At 45.3% G+C, this 25,131-nt stretch overlaps 1 long non-coding RNA gene across 1 annotated transcript; it reads left to right on the forward strand.

The window, feature by feature from the left end:
• The first annotated feature begins 3,125 nt into the window (after positions 1–3,125).
• On the forward strand, positions 3,126–23,165 carry LOC142257857 (uncharacterized). The gene is made up of 3 exons (XR_012727668.1): positions 3,126–3,203; positions 21,477–21,536; positions 23,092–23,165. It is a non-coding gene; the product is annotated as an uncharacterized LOC142257857 (long non-coding RNA).
• Positions 23,166–25,131: the final 1,966 nt, after the last annotated feature.

Consider the following 25,131-nt stretch of genomic DNA (forward strand, 5'->3'; position numbering starts at 1 on the left):
CCATGTGGATTTGGAAGGGTTTTTATTGGGGTTATATAGAAGTGACGGGGTACACCTGTCTGACATAGGTGTTGATATATTTAATTTGGGTTTACAAGGAATTGTTGAAAGATGGCTGTGCGATAGTGTGGGGGGGACACTAATAGCAATTAGTGTCCTTGTGGGGGAAAATCGCTCAGATGTCTGAGTGGATTCTGGTTTATGGAATTATATATGTGTTGGGAATGTTAATACAAAGGGTTAATTGTTTGTTAAAAATTCAGGTTACTCTTAATAAATTAGCACGGCCAATAATTTACCAATGAATTCTGTGTCCAGTGTCAGTTATTATTTGGTTTGTGTATGAATGGTTTTTGTGTCATCATGGGATAACACATCCCCACCCTCCAATCCCATGATCTTCTGCCGTCCACATCCCAGTAATGTCGTCCTGAGGTAAATCCCCTCCTGCTCATCACCTGATTACACTGGAATCTCTCTGCTGTTTCTGGATGATTCTGCTTCTCTTCTGTGCTGGTCACAGTTTTCAGGTGGTCTGATATAAGGAGATCATTACCAGCTGTGTTTACATCCAGTAATATGTCTGCAGGACCCTCCACATAGATCCCGCTCCTTATACCTGTTATTACCTCACATAATGTGTGTAATGTGTGTGAGATCACAGCCACATCCAGGTCATCCCCATCTTTGAGCTGTTTATCATGTCCCCCTGTGTCCTCATCACCTCCCTCCTCCTCAGGATCACACAAGTCCCTGGTGTCTGGTTCCTGTAAGATGGTCAGTGGATCAGTCATGTTACACAGCTCCTCAATGTGCCTCATCTTCCTGGACAGCTCGTCCTTCTTTATCTCCAGCTGAGGGATCAGAGCAGACAGTGACTCTTCCTTTTCCTGCCTGGAGATGTCACTCAGGACCTTCTTCTCCAGGTCATCCACCCGTCTTCTGATGTCTGTACACAGGGCAGTGACTCTCTTGGCTTCTCCAGCTGCTTTTTCTTGAGCTTTTCTCCTGCGCTCCTCCAGACTCCGGACTCTTTCCTCAGTCTCCTCTCTCTTTGTGGTCAGTTTGTGGAGGACATTTTTCAGTATCTTTCTTCCTTTGATAGGCTTCATCCAGCATCTGCACCCGATGTCCCTGATGTTCCCCTGCTGAACAATAAATACAGATACAAGCCTCGTCCTCAGTGCAGTAATACACCAGGATCTTCTTATGGACAGAACATTTCCTTTTCTCCAGAGAAGTGCTGGGATCAGATAAGACGTGTTCTGGTGATTTGCTGTGAGCCCTCAGGTGTTTCTCACACAGAGAAGCCTCACAGTGTAGACAGGATCTAACAGCAGGTTCAGGAGAGTCCACACAGTAAGTGCAGCAGATCCCGGTGATCTCCTCTTGTATCTTCATAATGTCGCAGAACGTTTCCTGGTTACTCAGAAAGAACAAGTTCCTCATCAGCGCCGGCCGCTCCTGAAACTCTTCTCTGCAGTCAGGACAGGAATAAACTCCAGACCCGTCCCAGGTATCCAGCGCACGATCAATACAGACCCGGCAGAAGTTGTGTCCACATCTCAGCATTACAGGATCCTTAAAAATCGATGAACAGATGGAGCAGAGCAGCTCGTCACTCAGATCAGCAGACGCCATGGCTGACGGAGGAAAACAGAAATGAAACTGAAAGTGTCTGATACTCAGAAAGCAAAGGTCGAGTATAACTATGTAGACACAGGGAGCGGCAGAATTGTAACAAGTATTCAGTCCTCTGAATTTGATGTATGACTATGTATTTGTATTTTTATAATATCTATTTTAAGCTATTTCTCTAAAGAATGGACAACAATCTGTATCTTTGCATATTTATTAAATCTATGCCTTATTTCAATAGCTATTTGCCTTTTTATACACTCGCTGTGAGCGCATCGCCTTGTGTTTGTCCTCCGGGAGGTGCAGGGCTCCGGCGCAGCAGGGGTAGATGTGCTGGCCTGTTGCATAGCAACGGGAGACGCGTCTCTCCGACGGTCCTGGGTCTGAAAACCTTTGTTGTCGGAGCACGGCACAATGTGCATGCGCCGCTACATCCGCTCACATGACCGCAGTGTACAGCCCCCTGTGTGTCACGTGTGCGCTCCATTTGCTAGCGCTGGTGGAGCACAACATTTATCAGTGCTATTAATTGGCTATGAAAGAGGTAGTAGCCAGGTATACTGACGTCACACTCACTCCCAAACTTGTCTTAATGTTTTGATCGGTCACAGCTGTTTTGATAGACACGTGTTTTCCACTCTTGATTATGATTGGTCAACAAGTTCTTTATATACCTACGGGTTAAACATTCTAACCACACCTCCTGATGAAGATATTGTTGAAACATATGTTGAGGTGACCAGACGTGGTTGGATTACTCTCCGTGTAAGTTGCATTAACCCTTCATTGGACACTTTCTATGCTTGTAGGTAGGTATATGCAATTGATGCCTTTATGCACTATGCTAAATGCTTTTATTCACACCTGAAAGGTAGCAAGATTAGCATTGCATGTTCTAAACCGGCAAACTGTGGTCACAAGTTTAGCACTATGTGTATTTCTAGTATACACCATATAAGATCTATATGTGCTGTAATAAATTGCTATCTTGTATGTGACCATATTGGACCACATCTAGTCCCAAGCTAATTATAAATGTTTGGTTGCAAGTGCAAATTTATGAACATGACCCTATAATCTCAATAAATAAATACAATCTTAATGCCACACTGTTGGTATATACGGTCATGTTCATGTTTATGATTGAATAACCTGCTACCTTCTGGTAAACAGCAGGATTGTATTTGTGTTTTAAACTGTCTATGTTTGCATTTTTGTATGTCAAATTTTGCTCAATAAAGTAACATTTTAGCCGAATACTTTTGAGAATTTATTTATGTGCATATTGGATTTACTGTCTAATTCTTGCAAATTTTGATGCACAAAACAGGAATATATTCCCCGACACCTGCAGAGAAAGTGCCAGAAGAATACGAACGAGTCAGATCGCAAAGCTTTAGTAGAAGAAGCCCAGAGCAATAAAAAAAGTGCTAATAAGCTACAGCATCATCTCATTCCAAGAGCTGGCGTCACTCCAGCTCCCCCCCCCCCCAGATGGAGCAGCTAATGGCATTCCTGGAGCTGAGGGGGTCCGTCATCAAGAATAAGCCCTCAGCCACGGAACGGTAAGTGTGGAATATGCTGCGCGGGGGTAGCTTTTATTGCAAAAAGGCAAGCAGCTTGTAAACGGAAATTACTGTGCGGGGGAAGAGTTCACTGCACAGGGGCAAGCACTGCATGGGCGGAGATTACTGTGCAGGGGTGGAGTTTAATGCACAGAGGTGAATGTGATCTTTTTCCCTTCAATCCTGATTTAACGGCAGAGGCGGCAGAGACAGTCCGGTGAGTTCCTCAGGGTTTTCTGTATTTCTGTCTGTATATACAGTGCATTAGGAGCATAATTAGTTCTGGGAGCTCTTAAACCAAGTTACTCCTATCAAAGCAAATTTTCCCATAGGAAATAATTGAAGTGAAGACAATTCGTTCCACAACCCAAAAATATTTACTGTATGTATACAAACTTATTACAGTAATACAAAATAATGTCCTGTATTCATATAAAATGATTACAGTCACTAATACAAAATACTGACAGTAACAATCATCAACCTAATCACACTGCACCTTAGGCCCATGGCTTCAGCGGCATTGTTGAGTATGCACCCACAATCCCGCAGGGAAAAGGGGAGGTGCACTATAGAGAGATAATGTACGGTACAAATATGACAACCTTTATTCTAGACACAAAAGCCCCCGATTTATTCTCCCCAAAATATGGGCAGAACGGAGCCAAGTGTGCGGCAGGAATATACTGCACAGGCAGATTACAGGCAATGTGCTGCAGACAGCGCTGTATTCAGTAATAAAAAAAATAGTGATACACAACAAAAAACAGCTGGTTTTACAGGCGGTATAAAATCTTTCCCCCACAACACAGGGTAATAATATAGACCTCTTTCAAGAGATTGTAATGAGAGAAATGCGTTCTTTAAAATATCCAACCTTACCAGATAATGTATCTAAAAATGAGCTAAAAGCTTTGAAAAGAATCCAACAACTAGAAAATCTCACCATCAGAAAAGCGGATAAAGGGGGTGCTACGGTGTTGCTAGACACATTATTTTCACAGACACAGCTGGGTAATACAGACATCAGGTATTAAAAAGTGATCCCACCTCAAAATTTAAAGAAAAATTACGTGGATTTTTTAATAGACAAGTGACTTCAGGCTTTTTGTCAAAAAAATAGAGCAGAGAAATTGTTGCCATTATTTCCTAGCAAACCACACTGGTATACGGTCCCTAAGATTCATAAATCTATAACAACACCACCTGGTCGACCCATCGTGTCGGGGATCGGTTCTTTTACAGAACCATTATCAAAATAATTGGATTGGCTACTACACCCGTTGTTAATCTGTATTCCATCGTATGTAAAAGATACGGACGATTTAGTCCATCATCTAGACAATTTTGAATGGCAAACATCTTTCAAGTGGGTATCCCTTGATATTGAAAGTCTGTTCACTAGGATCCCACAACAATTAGCGGTGGAGGTCGTAGTGGACAGACTAGTAAAAATAGGGAAAAAACCGCTCAAATTAAATGTATAGAAGAAGCTTTACATCTGGTACTCACCCATAATGCCTTCAACTTTGGTAATACTTGGTATTTGCAACGTAGTGGAGTGGCCATGGGGACCCCAGTTGCAAGCACTTTAGCTAATTTATTTTTGGCAACAGTAGAGGAAGATCTAATATAGGATATAAAAAATCCGTATATAAAAGCATATTAAAAAATACCTGCGTTTCGTGGATGACGCTTTAATTATATGGGATGGGGATAGCCTGAAGTCATTTGTCTCATTTAAATTCAACAAATAGAACATGTTTTTCATTTATTTATTTGGAGACCAGAGCATTGAATTTCTTGATGTAAAGTTGTCTGTATGTGAAGGTAAAATAACAAGGGAACTATATAGAAAGCCCACAGCGGTCAATATGTTATTGCATCACAATAGTGCACACCCTGCACACGTGTTAAAATCCGTACCTTTTAGCCAATTTTTAAGAGTATACAGAATAAACAATGATGTGACCAAATTAGCTGAATGAGCTCAAACAGAGGTTTCAAGAGCGAGGTTATTCTCCCTCAGAAATAAATGGCGCACAAAAACGGGCTGAAGAAAAAATCCTTCATAAAAAATCTAGAAAAACATCTTTTGATAATAAAGGTAGTCAAAAACTTTGTAATAAAAATCAAGAGCATTTTGTTTTCAGTTTTAAATACGGTCCAATGGACACAATAATTAGATCTATTAACAAAAATTGGCACATCATTGAAAAGGAAAAAGAATTAGCTGTTATAGCAAATAACAAGCCTTTAATTACACAGACGCACAAGAAATATAGGGGATCTGCCTGTTAAACGCTATTGTGGTGCCCTGGACAAGCCAGGGCGTCACAGGAACAACAACATCACACCCCACACCCCGGCTAGGCACATCTAAGCCAGACAAAATCCTTGTTGCCTTCCTCCAGGGGCTGATGTCCACACCAGGGGGTGGAGCCAGGCGGTTGGTCTCCGCCCACCGAGGAGTTCACAGTCCTGGAGGCAGGAAGAGGAAGTTCAGTGCAGTTTAGAGTTAAGTTCCGAGAGGGAAAGGGAGAGGAGTGTAGTTTGGAGAAGTAGCAAAGGAGCAACTGTCTGACCGTGTCCGGGTGCGTGGCCTGGGCAAACAGCAAGGTTGGCAGACGGTGGTGACAGTCTGCAGGAAAGGCCGATTGGAGTGAACCGTAAGGACCGGGGACGGGCGGTGGCCCGCCGGTATCGGATCGGGAAACAAAGAGAAGCCAGCACCGTTCGGCAGGGCCTACGGACCCCAACCAGGCTAGGAGTCGCCGTTAGAAAGGTCAAATCCGTTAGCGAAGGGAACCTCCAGGGTTTCCCAGCAGTCAAGACCCAATAGAAGGCAACAGCTCAAACCGTGAAGGGAAACACAGTCACCGCCAAGGCTACAGTTCCCAGGGCCAGAGCCTGCGGGCAAAAGGGGCTCCCTCAGCATCCATCCGAGCTGGGGAGCGGGTTACCGGTGGGAAGCCATCATTACCAACAACGTTCTAAAAGGTGCAGGGAAAGACTGGTCCCATCAACCTTCCGGGAGCAGAAACCACCGCAGCAGTCAGTGGGCCCAGTCCATCCAGCCGTGTGTTTTACCAAGGACTTTGCATTCATCATTGGCTGAGTGAGTACTACTGTGCCGTGCGGCACCGCGCTGGCCCCGTGACCCTGCATCTTACCAGGTCCCGTAACCCACCTGCCACGCATACCTCCCTCACCGGGCCCTGGGACAACCAATCCCCCTACCCACGGAGGGGAAGAAACCAACATCCAAGCTGCTCCCTGTCATCGCTCCCGGGATCCCCGTCCAGAGCAGCGGTGGTGTCACAACCTCACCACAACCGTGGGTGGCGTCACGGAAAATAAATCCCCAAAACCAATCCCCTTTTCACTCACGGGCGAGGAGCGCCGCTCGAGTCCCCGGGATCCGGCCCGCCGCTCGAGCCACTGAGCAGCCAGCAAGCAAGCAGTAGCAGCGCCGGACCCGAGCAGTGGGTGAGCGCAGCGTCCCCTCCCCGCCCGCGACACTATATTCCCCCTAACCCTTGGCTACATCGTATGAGACCAGTGGGAAACCATAAATGCGGCAGTTGCTCGCTCTGCCGATTTCACATTACAGATAAGGCATTTAGAATAGGTGATGTTTGGCACACCACAAAACAGTCACATGCAAAACAAAAATGGTGGTCTGTGATCTTTTGTCCATGTGGACAGTACTATATTGGAAAGACAATTAGACCACTATTTGTTCGCTTTAGAGAGCATTGTAATTCAATTTTTTCAGGGATAGGAGCCACAAAATTAATAAACCATATGAAAGAAACGCACAATGCGGATTGCAACTTACTTAGATTTGCTGGTTTAGAGCTGGTTGAAACAATAGCAAAAGGTGGAGACCCCCATAAATTACTTCTCCAAAGGGAAGCACATTCTATTATAAAATACCATGCTATGGGCCCTTTGGGCTTGAACGATAAAAATGATCTGGAGGGGGGCGTGGTCTGACTGGAGTAAGGAGCAGACGTGAGGCTGGAGAGCTCTGCTAAAAAGTGAAAAAATCCAAAGGCATTTTAAAGCTCACCCAGCGGTGGGACCTGTCCTCCGGTGACCCCAGCATTGAGGGACCCTCTGTGCAGCAAGCCCTGGGGCTATCTGTGGAGAGTAGAAGTTGCGGCCTAGTCCACAAGCGGAAGCCTCGGCCTGGAGGAAAGCGCTGCCCAGACACACAATAGCTCCCAGCAAACCTCCTCCCTCAGAGGTAAACCGAGCATTCTCCTGACCCCTCTCATCTCCCTGAACTGCCCAGGAGTCACTGTCTCAGGGATTTCTGCTAGTGAGCGGCTGCTGAGGCCATAGCCGACAGGGCCTTATCACCTGCAGCACCACTGCAAACAATCCTCCCCCCTGTGGTGACTTATCTACCGTATGTGATCCAGTCCTGGAGCTGGTGACTGGAAGCAGGGAAACGCTGTCCTGCAGAGCTTGTTTGTGACACTGAGGAGCAGATACCAGAAGAGGAGGTTCAAAGAACAAAGCTCTCCTTCAGCACCATTGTTTGAGACAGACAGCTAAGTGCATGGGTGGTGGTGGGGGCTGTGGGGTGCCTAAGGCTAGAGGAACCCCGTAAATTAACAGGGTCAGACCTGCAGCAACTGCATAAAGAGAACTAGAGTTGCAGGCATACACCTCCCTTTTCCTCCTAGCATCAGCTTAAACAAATATTAACCAGATAAGATCCAGTGCTCAGTGACTAAAGGCCCCGTCACACTAAGCAACATCGCTAGCAACATCGCTGGTAACGAACAACTTTTGTGACGTTGCTAGCGATGTTGCTGTGTGTGACATCCAGCAACAACCTGGCCCCTGCTGTGAGGTCGTTGGTTGTTGCTGAATGTCCTGGGCCATTTTTTAGTTGTTGCTGTCCTGCTGTGAAGCACAGATCGCTGTGTGTGACAGCGAGACAGCAACAACTAATGTGCAGTGAGCAGGGAGCCAGCTTCTGCTGAGGCTGGTAACCAATGTAAACATCGGGTAACCAAGAAGCCCTGTCCTTGGTTACCCGATATTTACCTTTGATACCAGCCTCCGCCGCTCTCACTGTCAGTGCCGGCTCCTGCTCTGTGTACATTTAGCTGCAGCACACATCAGGCAATTAACCCGATGTGTGCTGTAACTAGGAGAGCAAGGAGCCAGCGCTAAGCATTGTGCGCTGCTCCCTGCTCTCTGCACATTTAGCTGCAGCACACATCGGGTTAATTAACCTGATGTGTGCTGTAACTAGGAGACTGGGGGCTGGTCACTGGTTGCTGGTGAGCTCACCAGCAACTCGTGTAGCCACGCTCCAGCGATCCCTGCCAGGTCAGGTTGCTGGTGGGATCGCTGGAGCGTCGCAGTGTGACAGCTCACCAGCAACCTCCTAGCAACTTACCAGCGATCCCTATCGTTGTTGGGATCGCTGGTAAGTTGCTTAGTGTGACTGGACCTTTAGGGTACAGTCACACTTTAGCGATGCAGCAGCGATCCCACCAGCAACCTGACCTGGCAGGGATCGCTGGAGCGTCGCTACACGGGTTGCTGGTGAGCTGTCACACAGGCAGATCTCACCAGTGACCAGCCCCTAGCCAGCAGCGACGTGGAAGCATGCTTCGCTTGGTAACTAAGGTAAATATCGGGTAACCAACCCAATATTTACCTTGGTTACCAGCGCACACCGCTTAGCGCTGGCTCCCTGCTCTCCTAGCCACAGTACACATTGGGTTAATTACCCGATGTGTACTCTACTACACGTGCAGGGAGTGGGCACTGACAGTGTGAGAGCGGCGGACGCTGGTAACGAAGGTAAATATTGCGTAACCAAGGACAGGGCTTCTTGGTTTCCCGGTGTTTACCGTAGTTACCAGTGTCCGCAGAAGCCGGCTCCTGCTCTCTGCACATTCAGTTGTTGCTCTCTTGCTGTCACACACCGCGATGTGTGCTTCACAGCGGAGAGCAACAACTAAAAAAAATGGTCCAGGACATTCAGCAACAACCGGCGACCTCACAGCAGGGGCCAGGTTGTTGCTGGATGTCATACACAGCGACATCACTAGCAACATCGCTGTTACGTCACAAAAGTTGTGCCTCAGCCGCGATGTTGCTAGCGATGTTGCTTAGTGTGATGTGGCCTTAAAAGGGGACACCCCTGATTATATTGTGAAGAGGAAACGATCTACATCCTAGCAAGTAGGACATAAGAGGAAGATATCCCCTTACATAGATCTCTTTACTGCTTGTCTCAGGAAGCCTGGTCACTGAACATACACCAGAACCAAGCATCTGATTTCAACGGACAAGCAGGTACTGGGTCTTAGAGGAATGCAGTAAATCAATCTCTCTGCTACCTGGGAGAACCCCAGCTCAACCTACAGATTAACAGGATAAAACCATGGTTAAGTTTGGCCAGAAAGACGCATCAGAGGTATATCACGCATCCAAACCCCACAAGAAAGATGGACAAATTCGTAAACAAGCAACAGAAAAATAAACAACAGAGCAAAGGAGGACAACATACACCTCACCACAATTCAGATGTCTGACACAGAAGCAGAACTGCTTGATAGCCCAGACAAGCCAATCTCCAGGGCATTTATTACCAGATTACTAAAAACAGCCTTAGCACCTCTGGCAAAAGATCTGACATCAAAAGTGACATTCACCAACTGGGTCACAGAGTGGAGGAGCTGGAGCAGTCTCAGACGGCCATCATATCATATGCCCAAGAGCTGGAAGCCAACCTTCATATACATGATGATCACATCTATAAAATCTATGCCGCAATAGAGGACCTGGAAAACCGGAACAGACGCAACAATCTACGGGGTCTTCTGGAAACTAATCACGGAGGACATCTCTAAAACACTAACTGCCCTCTTCTCAAACTATTTGGATGCTGAAGAAAAACACCAGTTAAATCAGAGAGGGTGCACAGAGCACTACGCCCAAAACCCAATCCCAACGATCCTCCCAGAGAGGTTATCTGCCGAATCCTAGATTTCCGCCTTAAGGACAAAATCTTCCAAAAAGCCAGATCAGACCCTATCATCCAACATGAAGGATCTAACATTGCAATCTTCCAAGACATAGCCCCTTCTACATTAGCCAAGAGGCGCCTCCTTAAACCCCTCACGGACGAACTGAGGAAACAATTACAATTCCGTTGGCTGTTCCCCTTCGGTATTTTGGTCTCGGCCAAGGGGAAGTAGTTCACTGCAAGATCTCCCAAGGACTTCTCCAACCTTTGCGCGGAACTGGACATCCCACCAGGATCTACTCCGGATCTGAATCTCCTCCAATCTGCTCTACATCTTCCACCACTCCCCACGCAGCAGCCATGGGAAACCGTGGAATATCCGAAAAGTCAACGCACCGGACGAAGACCTACCAGGCCACCTCTGTCAAACCAGACACGAGGCTGTTTGACGGAAGGCGCCTGTTCCATCTGAATAAAGACTGCATATGTGATGAGTATACCTCTGACAAATTTGAATATTTGACCTGTTGTCTCTTGTTCTCTCCCTCTTATCCTACAGATTTAAAAGGTTTTTCATTTTGGTTGAACTTATGCATATATTGTTATATTTAATTATTGGGTTCTCCCTGGCAGACCAAAATTGTCCGCTTATTTGAATGAACCCCAAGAAATCCCCCATGGTTACGGTTCAGAAGGAAGAGACTGCTATACACACACCATTCTCCTCTCCTATGCCACTCCTTCCCCCCTCTATACCCCTTCTCTTAATACTCTCTCTTTTGCCTTTTTCTGTGTATCACTTTTACATTGGCTCGAGATCCAAGGTGGGAGTGGGTTGAGCTGGGCATCCACACAGTTTAACTATGGCTAAACACCACAACCTGCTGACACTCGCCTCTTAGGCTATGTGCGCACGTTGTGTACTGTCCCTGCAGAAATTTCTGCAGCGATTTGAACAGCACACATGCGCTTCAAATCGCTGCAAAAACAGTCCGTAGTGAAGAAAAAAAAAAGCCGATTTCATGCGCTATGACTGCAGCTCCTCCCATAGACAGAGCGGGTGCTGCAGGCAGAGCGCAGGAAAGAAGTGACGTGTCACTTCTTAGAACGCGCGCTTCGGGCAGCAGCCGAAGCGCTGCGCTCTAAGACGCCACGTGCGCACAGCTCCTGCATAATCTCCATAGATTATGCAGGGGACGCAGGACGCATGCAGTTACGCTGCGGTGCAGATCGCAGCTTAACTGCATGATATTACGCAACGTGCGCACATAGCCTAACAATGTAAGAGGCCTTAACTCTCCCGTCAAGCGCTCACAAATTCTAGCCCACCTTAAAAAAGAAAAGATAGACATACTTCTGCTACAAGAAATGCACTTTATGCTAGAGAAGTCACCGAACATTGATAAAGCCTTTTACAACACATGGTTCCACTCATACTCCACTACGAAAAAGCCAGGGGAGTAGCCATTGCCTTCTCAAAACACACACCCTTTCAATTGCTGGATACCTTTTCAGACAATATGGACAGATTTGTATTTATCAAAGGGAAAATAGCACATACACTAGTAACAATAGGAAATATCTATGCCCCGAACACTAAGCAGGATGTCTGGATATCAAAGGTTTTGAAGGAAGCTAAACATTTTATTGAGGGTACGTTCATCCTGGGAGGTGATATAAATGTGGCCCTTAATCTGGAACTTTATTCCTCCACAAACAGATCCTCTATTCCAGGGGTGGGGAACCTTTTTTCTGTCGGGGGCCATTTGGAAATTTCTACCAACCTTCGGGGGCCGCACAAAATTATCAATGTTTAAATGACCCTGCTATATTGGGTGAAGCAATTAATTAACTGGGGGCATGGGGCTGGGGGCACAGACACCACACGCGGGGCTAGGGGGCACAGACACCACACGCGGGGCTGGGGGCACAGACACCACACGCGGGGCTGGGGGCACAGACACCACACGCGGGGCTGGGAGCACAGACACCACTGGAGGGGCTGGAGGCACAGACACCACTGGAGGGGCTGGAGGCACAGACACCACTGGAGGGGCTGGAGGCACAGACACCACTGGAGGGGCGGGAGGCACAGACACCACTGGGGGGGCGGGAGGCACAGACACCACTGGGGGGGAGGCACAGACATCACTGGGGGGGGAGGCACAGACATCACTGGGGGGGAGGCACAGACATCACTGGGGGGGAGGCACAGACATCACTGGGGGGGGAGGCACAGACATCACTGGGGGGGGAGGCACAGACATCACTGGGGGGGGAGGCACAGACATCACTGGGGGGGCTGCACACACGACTGGGGGGGGCAGCACACAGGACGGGGGGGGGCAGCACATGACTGGGGGGGGGCAGCACATGACTGGGGGGGGGCAGCACATGACTGGGGGGGGCAGCACATGACTGGGGGGGGCAGCACACATGACTGGGGGGGGCAGCACACATGACTGGGGGGGGGCAGCACACATGACTGGGGGGGGGCAGCACACATGACTGGGGGGGGGCAGCACACAGGACTGGGGGGGGCAGCACACAGGACTGGGGGGGCAGCACACAGGACTGGGGGGGGCAGCACACAGGACTGGGGGGGGCAGCACACAGGACTGGGGGGGGCAGCACACAGGACTGGGGGGGGCAGCACACAGGACTGGGGGGGGCAGCACACAGGACTGGGGGGGGCAGCACACAGGACTGGGGGGGGCAGCACACAGGACTGGGGGGGGCAGCACACAGGACTGGGGGGGGCAGCACACAGGACTGGAGGGGGGCAGCACACAGGACTGGGGGGGGGCAGCACACAGGACTGGGGGGGGCAGCACACAGGACTGGGGGGGGCAGCACACAGGACTGGGGGGGGCAGCACACAGGACTGGGGGGGGCTGCACACAGGACGGGGGGGGCTGCACACAGGACGGGGGGGGCTGCACACAGGACGGGGGGGGCTGCACACAGGACTGGGGGGGGCTGCACACAGGACTGGGGGGTGCACACAGGACTGGGGGGTGCACACAGGACTGGGGGGTGCACACAGGACTGGGGGGTGCACACAGGACTGGGGGGTGCACACAGGACTGGGTGATGGGCTGCACATAGGATTGTGTGGGGGTGCACACAGGACATTGGGGGGCTGCACACAGGACTGGGGGAGGGGTGCACACAGGATTGGGGGGGTGCAAACAGGACTACTGGGTGATGGGCTGCACACAGGACTGGGGGAGGGGTGCACACACGACATTGGGGGCCACACTGCGCTGAGAGTTTCATGCAACTCTGGGGGTGAAGGTTTACAGAACTGGTGTGAGGAGGCACAAAGCATTGGGCAGGGCACATAGCAGCAGAGGGTCGGCGCTGGACTCACAGCAGAATTGCACTCACATCACCGGAGTGCAGGAGCCGGACACTGCATCAGAAGGAGAAGGCAGGCACTGATCTCCGGAGGGCAGGGGGCGGACACACAAGGCTGGAAGCTGAGGCTGCTGTAGACCCGCCCACAATTGGCACTGGCCGACGGGAGAACACATTGCAGCACAAACAGCAATGTGTGGATTTAAAGGGCCGGCGGCAGCAAACTGCGGTGACAGCACCAGCACTGCCTCCCCCGGGAATCTGCCCGGGGGCCACATAAAAGGTCATGGCGGGCCGCATGCGGCCCGCGGGCCGGAGGTTCCCCACCCCTGCTCTATTCCTAAAAAAGGCGCTGCTGCGTATACATAAATCCTTGCATTCGGCCCAACTGGTCGATGCCTGGAGACACCTCCACCCAACAAAAAGATTACTCTCATTACACACCTGCACAAAATTCATATGGCCAAATTGACTACATATTTGTTCCTTTCTTAGCTCTTTCCATGATACATGCCAAACTTATTACTAGCGTCCACTCAGTCCAATCTATCTTAAAACTGGGAATCACACTTGGGGAGAGGGTCCGGAACAGGACATGGAGACTAAATGAATCTCTCGTCTCAATCTCAGTATAAGACACGTGTTACGAAAGCCCGGAAAAATTACTTTGATATTAACACTCAAGATACACAGTCCCTTTTCCAACAGTGTGGGAAGCGCACAAGGAAGTAATATGCGGAGAGTTTATCTCCATATCCTCGTTCTTAAATAAATCCAGAAAAGATTAGGTGGCATCATTGTATTCCGAGATACAAAAAAAATGGAACTGCAACATAAAACCTCTCCGTCACCAAACATCCTCAATCCCTTAACACAATTAAGACAAAGGCTCAGAGATATCTTAAACAGTCTGCAAAGTTTTACATTAACTGGAGGAATCGCCTCTTTGGACATGGAGACAAAGTATCTAAGCTTATGGTTTCCCTGATCAAAAAAAGGAAAGCACGTACGTACATTTATTCTTTAAAAGATTCAAACAACAAAAAAACTTGCAGACACTGAAGCTATTGCTGATGCCTTTAGCAGATATTTCTCCTCCTTGTATCACATTCGAGAGCATGAGACACCAGAACAAGCAGATAAAAGACAACGGGACATAATCTCTTTTCTGTCAGAACTATGTCTTCCAACGCTCAACACAACCCATATAACAAACCTGAACAGGCCATTTTCTATTGAGGAGCTCCAGTCGATCCTGTCAAAGTGCCACACAGGGAAAAGCGCTGGCCCAGATGGCCTCCCAATCTCTTATTACAAGACCTTTAAAGAAACTCTACTCCCTCATCTCCTTCACCTCTTTAATGCTGTGCTACAGGGCTCCCCTTTTCCAAAACAGTCATTAGAAGCACATATTACCCTCATACATAAGGAGGGAAAAGACCCTGAAATCTGTAGCAACTACAGACCGATTTCACTGTTGAATAATCATTTGAAATTATTTGCGAGCCTTGTAGCACACAGTTTAAGTACCATTCTACCTACACTTATCTCGCCCAAACAAGTGGGTTTTGTGAAGGGAAGAGAGGGACGAGATAACTCCATACGCATACTCCATCTAATGCAGCATGCCCTTATTCACCGCAGACCCTTAGTACTATTAGGCACTGATGCAGAAAAGGCTTTTGACAGGATCGATTGGATATTTATGAGAGAAACACTACGGCACTTCGCCTTTCCTATCCCATTCATAGCAATTTTTCAGATGTATACACACCCGACAGCGCGTATTAGGATAAATGGGGATCTTTCTAGCCCATTCAACATTAACAATGGAACTCGGCAGGGCTGCCCGCTTTCTCCATCTCTGTTCATCTTAGTGATGGAGACCCTCATTCAATGAATCCGACAGCATCCAGACAATAAAGGGGCTTCCATAGCTGGAACTACACAAAGCGGCAGCCTTCGCCGACGACCTTCTCCTGTTGACGGAACCCCTCAATGAATTTCCGGCTATCTTGGATATCTTCAAACATTTTGGCTCACTGTGAAATTTCAAAATTAATTTGGACAAATCGGAGGCTTTGGGTATACAGCTCCCTCAAGCAACAATGGATACCCTAAGAAATAAATACCCCTTTAAGTGGCCCCCCAAGTTTATTACCTACCATTGGCCACTACTAAAGAAGGCATACCCAACAATAGGATCGTTTATACTTCCTCCACTTATGTGCAAAAGGAGACCCCAAAATATAAAAGACTCTAATTAGGGCCGATATTGGCAGTGATAAATTGAGCCCACAAACATTCTTAGCACCCAAACGCACTGGCACTTTCCCGTGCCTCAACTGCCAGTCTTGCTCGAATGTAATAAAAAAGGGGACCATTTCACACATCCCAGATCAGGTAAAAGTTTCCGGATTAAGGAGTACTTCACATGCGAGAGTAACTTCGTGGTATATATAATCAAATGCCCTTGCGGCCTACTATATGTCGGAGAGACCATTCAACATGTGGGAGACCGAATTGCCAGCCATAAGTCCACCATCAGATGTGAGAAACTATGGCTCCCCAATTGATGGAGGAGCAAAATGACCCCCAGGGTAAGAGAACCTTTACAGGCAGATTGCCTTCGCAAGTTACCCCCCGTCTCTCTCTCTTCCCTGCGGTCCAGATCTTTTTTGATTCCGTATGTAGAGATATACGTGCTCTCAAAATAGACAACAACAGACAGAATAACATCTCTGTTGAAGAAAAAAAGAGCTCTACGGAACCTTAGAGAGAATAAGGACCTAGTAATAAAAGAGGCAGATAAGGGGGGTAACATTGTTTTATGGCCTGTGAACATGTACATTGATGAGGCTAAACGCCAACTATCTAATCGAGATATTTACCAACCTCTCCCTTCTGACCCTACCTTGATTTTTAAATCCAAGATGGACCGTCTTCTGATTCATGCACATCATCAAGGAATTATTACCAAAAGGGAACTCGAATTTCTTACGACCAAGTACTCAACGATTCCAACCTTCTACATGCTCCCGAAGGTGCATAAATCTTTGATTAATCCACCAGGTAGACCGATTGTTGCTGGAATAGGAGGGATTCTTGAACAGTCATGTCTTTACTTAGATTTCTATTTACAGCCCATTGCCCTTCAGTTGGATTCTTACATCAGGGACTCGGCGGACCTCATCACACGCCTGGAAGATCTCGACATTCCAGAAGGTACCATTTTGGTAACTATGGACGTAGAGTCCCTTTACACCAATATCAGACATGATTTGGGTGTGGGGGCGGTTTCATACTTTTTGACCAAGAATGGTACGGGATCTAGAGAACATGATGAATTCCTGTTGAACCTATTATCTATGATCATTAATTTGAACTATTTTGTGTTCGACAGGGTCTTCTATAAGCAGGTGTCAGGGACCGCGATGGGGGCGCGCTGTGCCCCCTCTTATGCTGGCATATTTCTCGGATGGTGGGAGGAGACGAGAGTCCGGAATATGACCAACTATGGAAGACACGTTTACAGGTGGTTTAGATATCTGGATGATGTCTTTATGCTATGGACTGGGTCGTGGGGGGGATTGTGAGGAGTTTATTACGGAATTGAATAATAACTCACTCAATATTTTTCTCACATCCCATCTATCACTTACCACAGTTGATTTTCTGGATTTGAAGGTTTCCGTGCTGAACTCAAGACTCGTAATGGACCTTTTCTGGAAACCGACCTCAGTTATTAGTCTTTTACACTATTCAAGTTTCCATCCAGCGCACCAACGTAGGGGAATCCCGAAGGGTCAATTTTTACGCCTTCGAAGGAATTGCAGCAGGGAGGAAGATTTCTACGCACAATCCCAAGATCTGACTAAAAGATTCTTGGCAAGAGGATATCCTAAAAAGGTAATCTCCCAGGCCTTTCAACATTCTGCTTCTAGGGATAGGAGAGATGTACTGGCTAAACAAGATCAAACTAGAGCAGAATACAAGACTAGCATTATTACTGTGTATAATAATCAGTGGTCAGAGTTACGCCATATATTGCAGAAAAATTGGGGAATCCTGCAAAGTGAACAAGCACTCACTAAATTTATCTCTGATGTACCGGGTATGGTGGCCAGGAGGGCTAGAAACCTCAAGGATTGTCTTACAGCCAGTTACTTCTGCAGACCCACAAAAAGAACGAATGGGGGCTTTTCCGTTGAAAGTTCCTATCCATGCGGTAATTGCAGTATTTGTCCCCTCATGCTAGCAAGAGACCTAATCTTTTGTACCATGTTTCCATCTCTACAGAGTCCCCGCGGTTTTTTCAACTGTAGGACTAGGAATTTGGTCTATGGACTGATTTGCGGATGCCCCAAAATATATGTCGGACAAACCGGACAAGAGCTTCGGAAACGGATACAGCAACATCTATCTACCATTGGAACAGCGAAAGTGGATCTTGAAAAAGGAAAAACTATATCATCAGTGGCTATGCACTTCTTAAAAGGAACATGGCGGGCGGACTTCTAACATAAGGATCCTTGGACTGGAAAAAATCAAAGTCAATATTAGAGGTGGTAATACCACCTTGGATCTTCTTAGATGTGAATCGGCCTGGATTTTCCAATTAAATTGTCTTGCCCCATTTGGTATAAATGAGGATCTGCTGTTTACGGGGTTCTACAAACAGAGGTGATTTTTTTTTTCCCTCTGTTTGGGACTCTGGGTGATCCTGGTTGGTGTTAGGCATAAGTGGTTTACTTCACATTTGTAACTTTCTTTAGTCTGGGCCTTGAAAAGAAAAGAAAAATAAAATGTATGTAATTTTTGTATGCAAACTATATGTTGGGGGGGATCCATATTCCATTAATTGGGGAGCTACCCTGGTGATTTTACTATATGCATATAATATTTAATATAATTAAATTCTTTTCTAGATTATATGGGCCCAGATTTGAGCGATTTATGAATGGGAGGGATCTAGACACTATTTAAAACTGTCTGTTTTCCTTGCTCTTGGTAACTTGGTCAATTTGCTTTTCACCTATCCTATATTTTGAGGGGGGACCCTAAAAATAAGGTATTTCTGATACAGAATATCACTTTTTCCCTGGAAAAAGGCACTTTTGAGCATTTGTCTCCATACATGGCGGCCGCCATGTTTTCGGAGTCCCGCGCATGCGCGGTGCCCGAAAACACTCAACAATTCTTTTACTCTCCCTGATTGGACGTTAGCGTCAGGGTGGATAAAAATCTTGATTTTTTTAAAAAAAATCAAAAAAAATCAGATTTTTTTGATTTAAATCAGATTTTTTTGATTTAAATCATTTGATTTAAATCAGATTTTTTAATCAAGTTGTACACAAGCAAAACTTTGTCTTTTTGCAAATCTAATTGTTTTACACAAATAAAAATATTAAAACAGTTGATTATGAAACCTAATAATTTTTATTTGCACTATTAAACACTCAGAATTGAACTACAGAGAGTAAGTACTTTTTAACAATAGCCTATCTCTAACGTTTAAAGTAAGCAAACATCTTCAGTGAATACATCAGTCCTTTAAGCCTACTGTTTATTTAGGACTTTTAATAGGAAAACCAGTTGTCCTGCTTTAGCAGTTCCTGAGCGGTTTCGGACTGTTGTGTGCACAAAACCAAATGAAGAAAACAATCTCTCTACTCCTGCGGATGAAGCCGATGCAGTCAGTAGCTGAGTAGCTAGATTTATTATCTTTGCTGGAAGAACAAGTGATTGCGACTTCCACCAGTCCAGTGGTTTTAGTTCATTAACGACGTTATCTGCAAACATGTATTTTTGAAATGGTGCAGATTCACACTTCAATTTCAGCACAGTTGCCACAATGTCATGGTTAGTATTGGCGAGCCACTCCATTGCAGAGTTGATTTCCGCCTCAGATAATTTTTTCCCTCTGTAGATGGGATGCAAGATATTGGCTAAATAGTGTTCTTCTTTTAATGCTTGGTCCTTGTGGTGCTGTATTGCAACCTTTACATTGTTTGAGAGGTTCAAGAGATCTAGAGAACCTTCTAAATCTTTCCAAACTTCTGTGGCATCAGCTATGGTTGCAGTAGCTTTCTGCATTTCTGTTAAAAAAATAGGTTGTAAATTAATTGCCAGACTTACCACTAGTACTAGGCTCCTGGTGCATAAGAAGCTGTGGGGGTTCATTGACATTAGTTGTATCACTATCAACATCTTCATTTCCCTTCTGGTTGCAGTTTTCATAATGTGATTTCAAACGGCAAACAAGTCCTTGGATATCCTTTTGACAGTATTTGCACTTTGCTCTTGCACCTTTCTTTCCAAGATCTGCTGCTGGCATCTCAACAAAATGAACCCAAATAGGGTCTCTCTTACGACCTGCTGCCATGGCTCACACAGATCACTTATGAAGTTTGATTGTTACTACAGCCTGAGCCAAGCACTGCTGATGTTACTACAGCCTGAGCCAAGTACTACTGACTATCCAACAAGTTTGGGCATGTCAACTGAATGCAGGGAAAAAGAAACTAAACCAAAACTGAAACCAAGCTAGAAGTGTGGAATTAAAGGGGCAGTATGAACAAAATGTGGAGGCTATTAATAGTTTATACAATTAAGACATGCTGCTTTTAAACACCTACCTATTGCCATATAGTAAAACAAAAAAGATTTTTACTTACTTTGGGGTCCCCCCCTCACCCTGGCGTTAGATCGTTGCCCCTAGTTTCGTCCGTGTAACTATGGGCGCACATGCACACTGCTCTCACTTCTCATTTTAATCGTGATTTATATTAAAAAAAAAACCTTTTGATTTAAATCAGTGATTTAAATCATGATTTAAATCGGCGTGATTTAAATCAATTTACCCTGGTTAGCGTGCGTGTGACTTCCGGGACGCCGGGCACACGCTGAACGTGGCGTTCTTTACCATTAGGTGAGTTTTCAAACAGCTGTCACATTAATGTTTTGGGTTATTTAAACCCCAGCCCTTTATGTGGGCACATTCTACCCCTGATGAAGCTGTCCTAGGGGACAGCGATACGAGTGGGGACTTCTCTACCCCACCCTGGCTATTATTTGAACCTCTACATGGTGTCCTCAGTATGGGCTGGTAATCTGGTCATCCTAGGGTCTTTGTATTTCCTTGGCTGCTATCCATGCTAATACCTTGTATTGATATCATGATCCTTGTCATCTGGTGATTGTTTTACTGTATGCAAGTGTTTTTTTTTGTGTATTCTAATATGTCTACATCAGCTCTATGCTATCTGGGCTGCTACCTATATTGATACCTTGTACTGCTATTGTGATCTATGGTATTTGGTGGTTATACTATTCTGTGTAATTACATTTGCTGTTTAATCCAACACACTTAAATCCACTATAATGCTGTACTACTAGGATCTCCTATGTATTAGCTACAGCCTTACTGGGTTAACCTTGTGATCTCTTTATTGTGCCAGGGGGTTGTTTTTTATCCTTTACAGGGGATAAATATGATTCATATAGGCTTTATATGCCTTTTTAAGTGGTTTTAACATGTTTGTGTCTACATAATATGTTATAAAGACCTTTTTTGTATTGTTATACAGGTGTATCCCTGGTAATTTGCACACCGTTTTTTCTCTTAGTTCTATGGCTCCCCATCCCCCACCATTTCCACGAGGCCAAACACAATGTAGCACAATTGCGATATCAAGTTATTGACAAGGTACATAGGCCTAGACATGGGGGCAACCATATTGAGCTCCTAAAAAAGCGGGAAAGCTTCTGGATCCATAAATTGCAAACCTTAACACCAAAAGGGCTCAATAGAGAGATTGATTGGCCATTATAATTATAACACTATTTTCTTTGTCAGAACGCATGACATGTTCAGCTCTATACTAATCCTATCGTGATATTCCTTACAGAAAACCTAAGAATTGGCACCATCACCTTTTCTGCTTCCATGATATATTCACTGATAGACGGTAATGTATAAACCAGCACTCTATATAGCACTAACAATATAGTTATGGTTATGCACTGCATAGCATATTGGGACCCTTGCTGTGTATAAATTAATCTAACCTTCCCTTTAGGCCATATCTGTATTATGTATTTCAAAATATTTGCATATGACTCATTAGATGTTGGAATGTATTACTCTAAACAACTTCTATATGGATCAGGTACCCTAAATATTGCATCCCTAATTGATATATTCCTGTTCTTGTGCATCTGCTATGTTTGTTATAATATATCAACAATTTTGCTCTCTATTCTTTTCCCCTTTTTACAACTCTCCCTAGGATTCTATTTTCCTACATATTCCCAATTTTCGCTCCCCTAACCACTCTTTGCAACAGCCATACAGCCAAATCACTCAGAAGCACAATAAACGTCTTCCCAGCACTATTAGACTCTTCTGTATACAGGTTTGCGTACTGCGCATGCGCGGGAGCTCCTATTACATACCTAACGGTACCCTTTATGCCCTAATTCAAGCGCAGATCACTACTGCGCATGCTCGGGCGTCTAACGCTATTTCCGGGCTGCAGAGTTAAATAGCCTGCAAGCCCAGCCACACACCGCATTTTGCCACAGTCTGGGAAGACGGCACACCAGGTATGTCTCCGATTGAACCCTTCATTCCGATTGTGCCCCTTTTTATAAACCACTAACCATGCACTAAGTTCCTTACCCTATAGAGGGACCCCCCTTTTTCTTGTAAATTCACTGAATGAGGACTACACAGGTAATATGTGCTGCTCCTGGAGACTCTCTCCAATCCTAACTGAAATATACTAACTCCTGTTACTAACACTCACTTCCAGATGGTAGCAAATCACCTATCAGCAATTCCTTGCAACACGTGGCTTTAAATAATCACTACAGTCCTAAGGTAATGACACCATATGACATATTGTTATGTCCAACAAATAGAATGGTGTTCCAAACGTTATTCCTAAGTCCGAACTGGGTGCAAAAACCTAAAAAACATCACTATGGGGAGATAAGGTATGCACACCAGTGACTATGTAAGGGGAATACATGAAATAGCAGAAACTGCTGTGTGAATACTGACTTGAAAAATCCAATAGCTATATGTAAGAGTGAAATGTGAAAAATGGAATCTGCATTACTGCCATAAACGAATCAATCAAATATGACATATTGTTATGTCCACACATGGATACAAACTTGTAATTAATTCCCATTTCCCTAAAGGCACTACAAACCACAGGATTTGGCTCATCACATAGTAAAAACTATAGTAAAAAACTCCATGTGAAGTCCAATAAGGTAATTGAGCGTATTTTTATTTTTAACATATGATGCCTAGTCATATACATTCCCTGATCTACAGGTCACACACTTTGGGACAACCACAAATTATGTTATACCTTGGACAGATCGTCATATCATCCTTATATTTGCTGATTTGATTATAGAAAATTCTTTGAGGAAGGCATTCAAATGATTTACATGCCTGTTGACAAATTCTCCTGAGGTATTGATCATTATTCTTTATTTCATACTAAGGGACTGGAGGTTTATGCCAAGGGATCACAAGTCCTATACGGCTGCCCCTTACAAACCCTTTCAGAACACTCACACTGTGAGATCTTATATTAATATCATCCAGGTAACGTAATACATTTGCCCACTACCATACCATAGGTATGCTATCAGACGTACCTATAACGGTCACTCATTTACATACGCTTTGTCCACAGGACTGGCTCTCCGTGACTAAAATACAAAAAGGCAAGACACGGGGTTCCCTCCCCTTTATCTGCACTTGCAGTTTTCAGCTCAAAGAATTAGTTCTCTTCTTCTATGGAGGTATGCTGTTCACTTTTTTCATACTGAGGCTGTTGCACTTCATCTATATCCTTGGGTAACTGTTGATATGTATTGTACGGTCTTCTAAAAAGATCCAATCCTGACATGGAATTCTCACTATTATGTATATATGTATATTGTCTTTAGATAAGTGAAAATGTATATTATAAATAGTGATTACATTTGTTTTAACATTTTTCAGTGTAAATTGGCGTGAAGGCGGCCTACGTTTAGGTCGAAACGTCCCCCTCCACTTGAATTTGCTTCACAAATAAAAAATACTAAAACATTTTTTGACTTTGAAAAAACGAATCTGTTGGTTTCTTTTTCTATCTTACCTTATATGAGAGTGCAGTGTTTGAATTTGCATACCTGGGAATAAAGATATGCTCACATTGGCCTTCTTTAGTCTCTATACTTTTTCCCGTTATTAAAATCTTCGTTAAAAGTAATAGCCTCATGGTCAGCCCCATTTGTCTCATGGATGGGACGTAAAAGCCTATTAAAAAGCTCTGTGTTAACTAAATTTAGTTATGTATCACAGATGTTACCAATTCAGGTACCACAGACCTTTTTCCATAAAGCTAGAACCCTCTTCATCAACTATATTTGGAAGGGTAGGCACCCGAGGTTGAATTAGAATACCCTAGTACTACCTAGGTTTAAAGGAGTAATGGCGACACCAGACCCACAAAAATATCACACAGCAGCAATACTATCAATGATAATAGATTGGACTCGCAAATCTTTAAACTTTGGACCTTGATCGCAGACTCCATCAGTCCGATGAACTTCAGACCCATCCTTCACTCAGCAAAACATTTTCTTCGAGGCCCGACAACGGGTAATTTAATCTTTAAGAACGCGCTTCAAACTTGGACAAAACATGCAGATTATCTTATTCCCCCACCTTCCCCGATAATCCGAATAATGGATTTGCCGGGGTTGTACTCAGATAGCACACAATCACGCACTCCTGATCAGCTTCATACACTCACTACGCCAGTGGAATTAGTGTTAGAGGATGGAACATTCACACCCCTGACTCGGCTTAATAAGATCATAGCCCCAAACTCACTCAACTTCCTTCAATATGAAAGGCTAAAGTAAGCGGTACGGGATCACTTACCAAATGGGCTGCCCCGAAGGGACCTTTCCACTTTTGAATCTATGATTACGCAAACAAAATGCCCTCAGAAAGTCCTGTCTAAAATATATCAAATACTGGTCTTAAATAAGCTCCCGCAGAAACAGGCATTCATATCATTATGGGAAAAAGATCTAGGCAGGAATTTTACAGAAGGAGATTTGATCTAAATTTATTAGAGATCCTTTGGCCAATCACATTGCGTGAAGCTACAAGAAAACTTATACAAATTAGTTACCAGAGGGTATGTATCACCTTCTCAAACTAGCACATGGTTCCCTTCCTTCTCCGAGTCATGTTGGAGGTGCAATAGAGAACGAGGCACATACTTCCACATTTGGTGGCAGTGCGACCAGTTGCAGCCCTTCTGGGAAAATGTGATTACCTACACCAAGCGGATCTGTAAACTGTCCTTTAACCCCCAACCCAGCCTAATCTTCCTGAACTTGGTCAGCAACCCACAAAACACTCCAAACAAAAACTCTCCTCCTATTCCTATTAGCGGTGGCCAAACTGCTCATCTCCCCCTTTGGCCCTCGACAAGTATACCTACTATCCAAACTTGGATGCTCAAAATCGACCAGTTATAA

This window comes from Anomaloglossus baeobatrachus, chromosome 12 (assembly GCF_048569485.1).
Source record: "Anomaloglossus baeobatrachus isolate aAnoBae1 chromosome 12, aAnoBae1.hap1, whole genome shotgun sequence".
NCBI lineage: Eukaryota > Metazoa > Chordata > Amphibia > Anura > Aromobatidae > Anomaloglossus > Anomaloglossus baeobatrachus.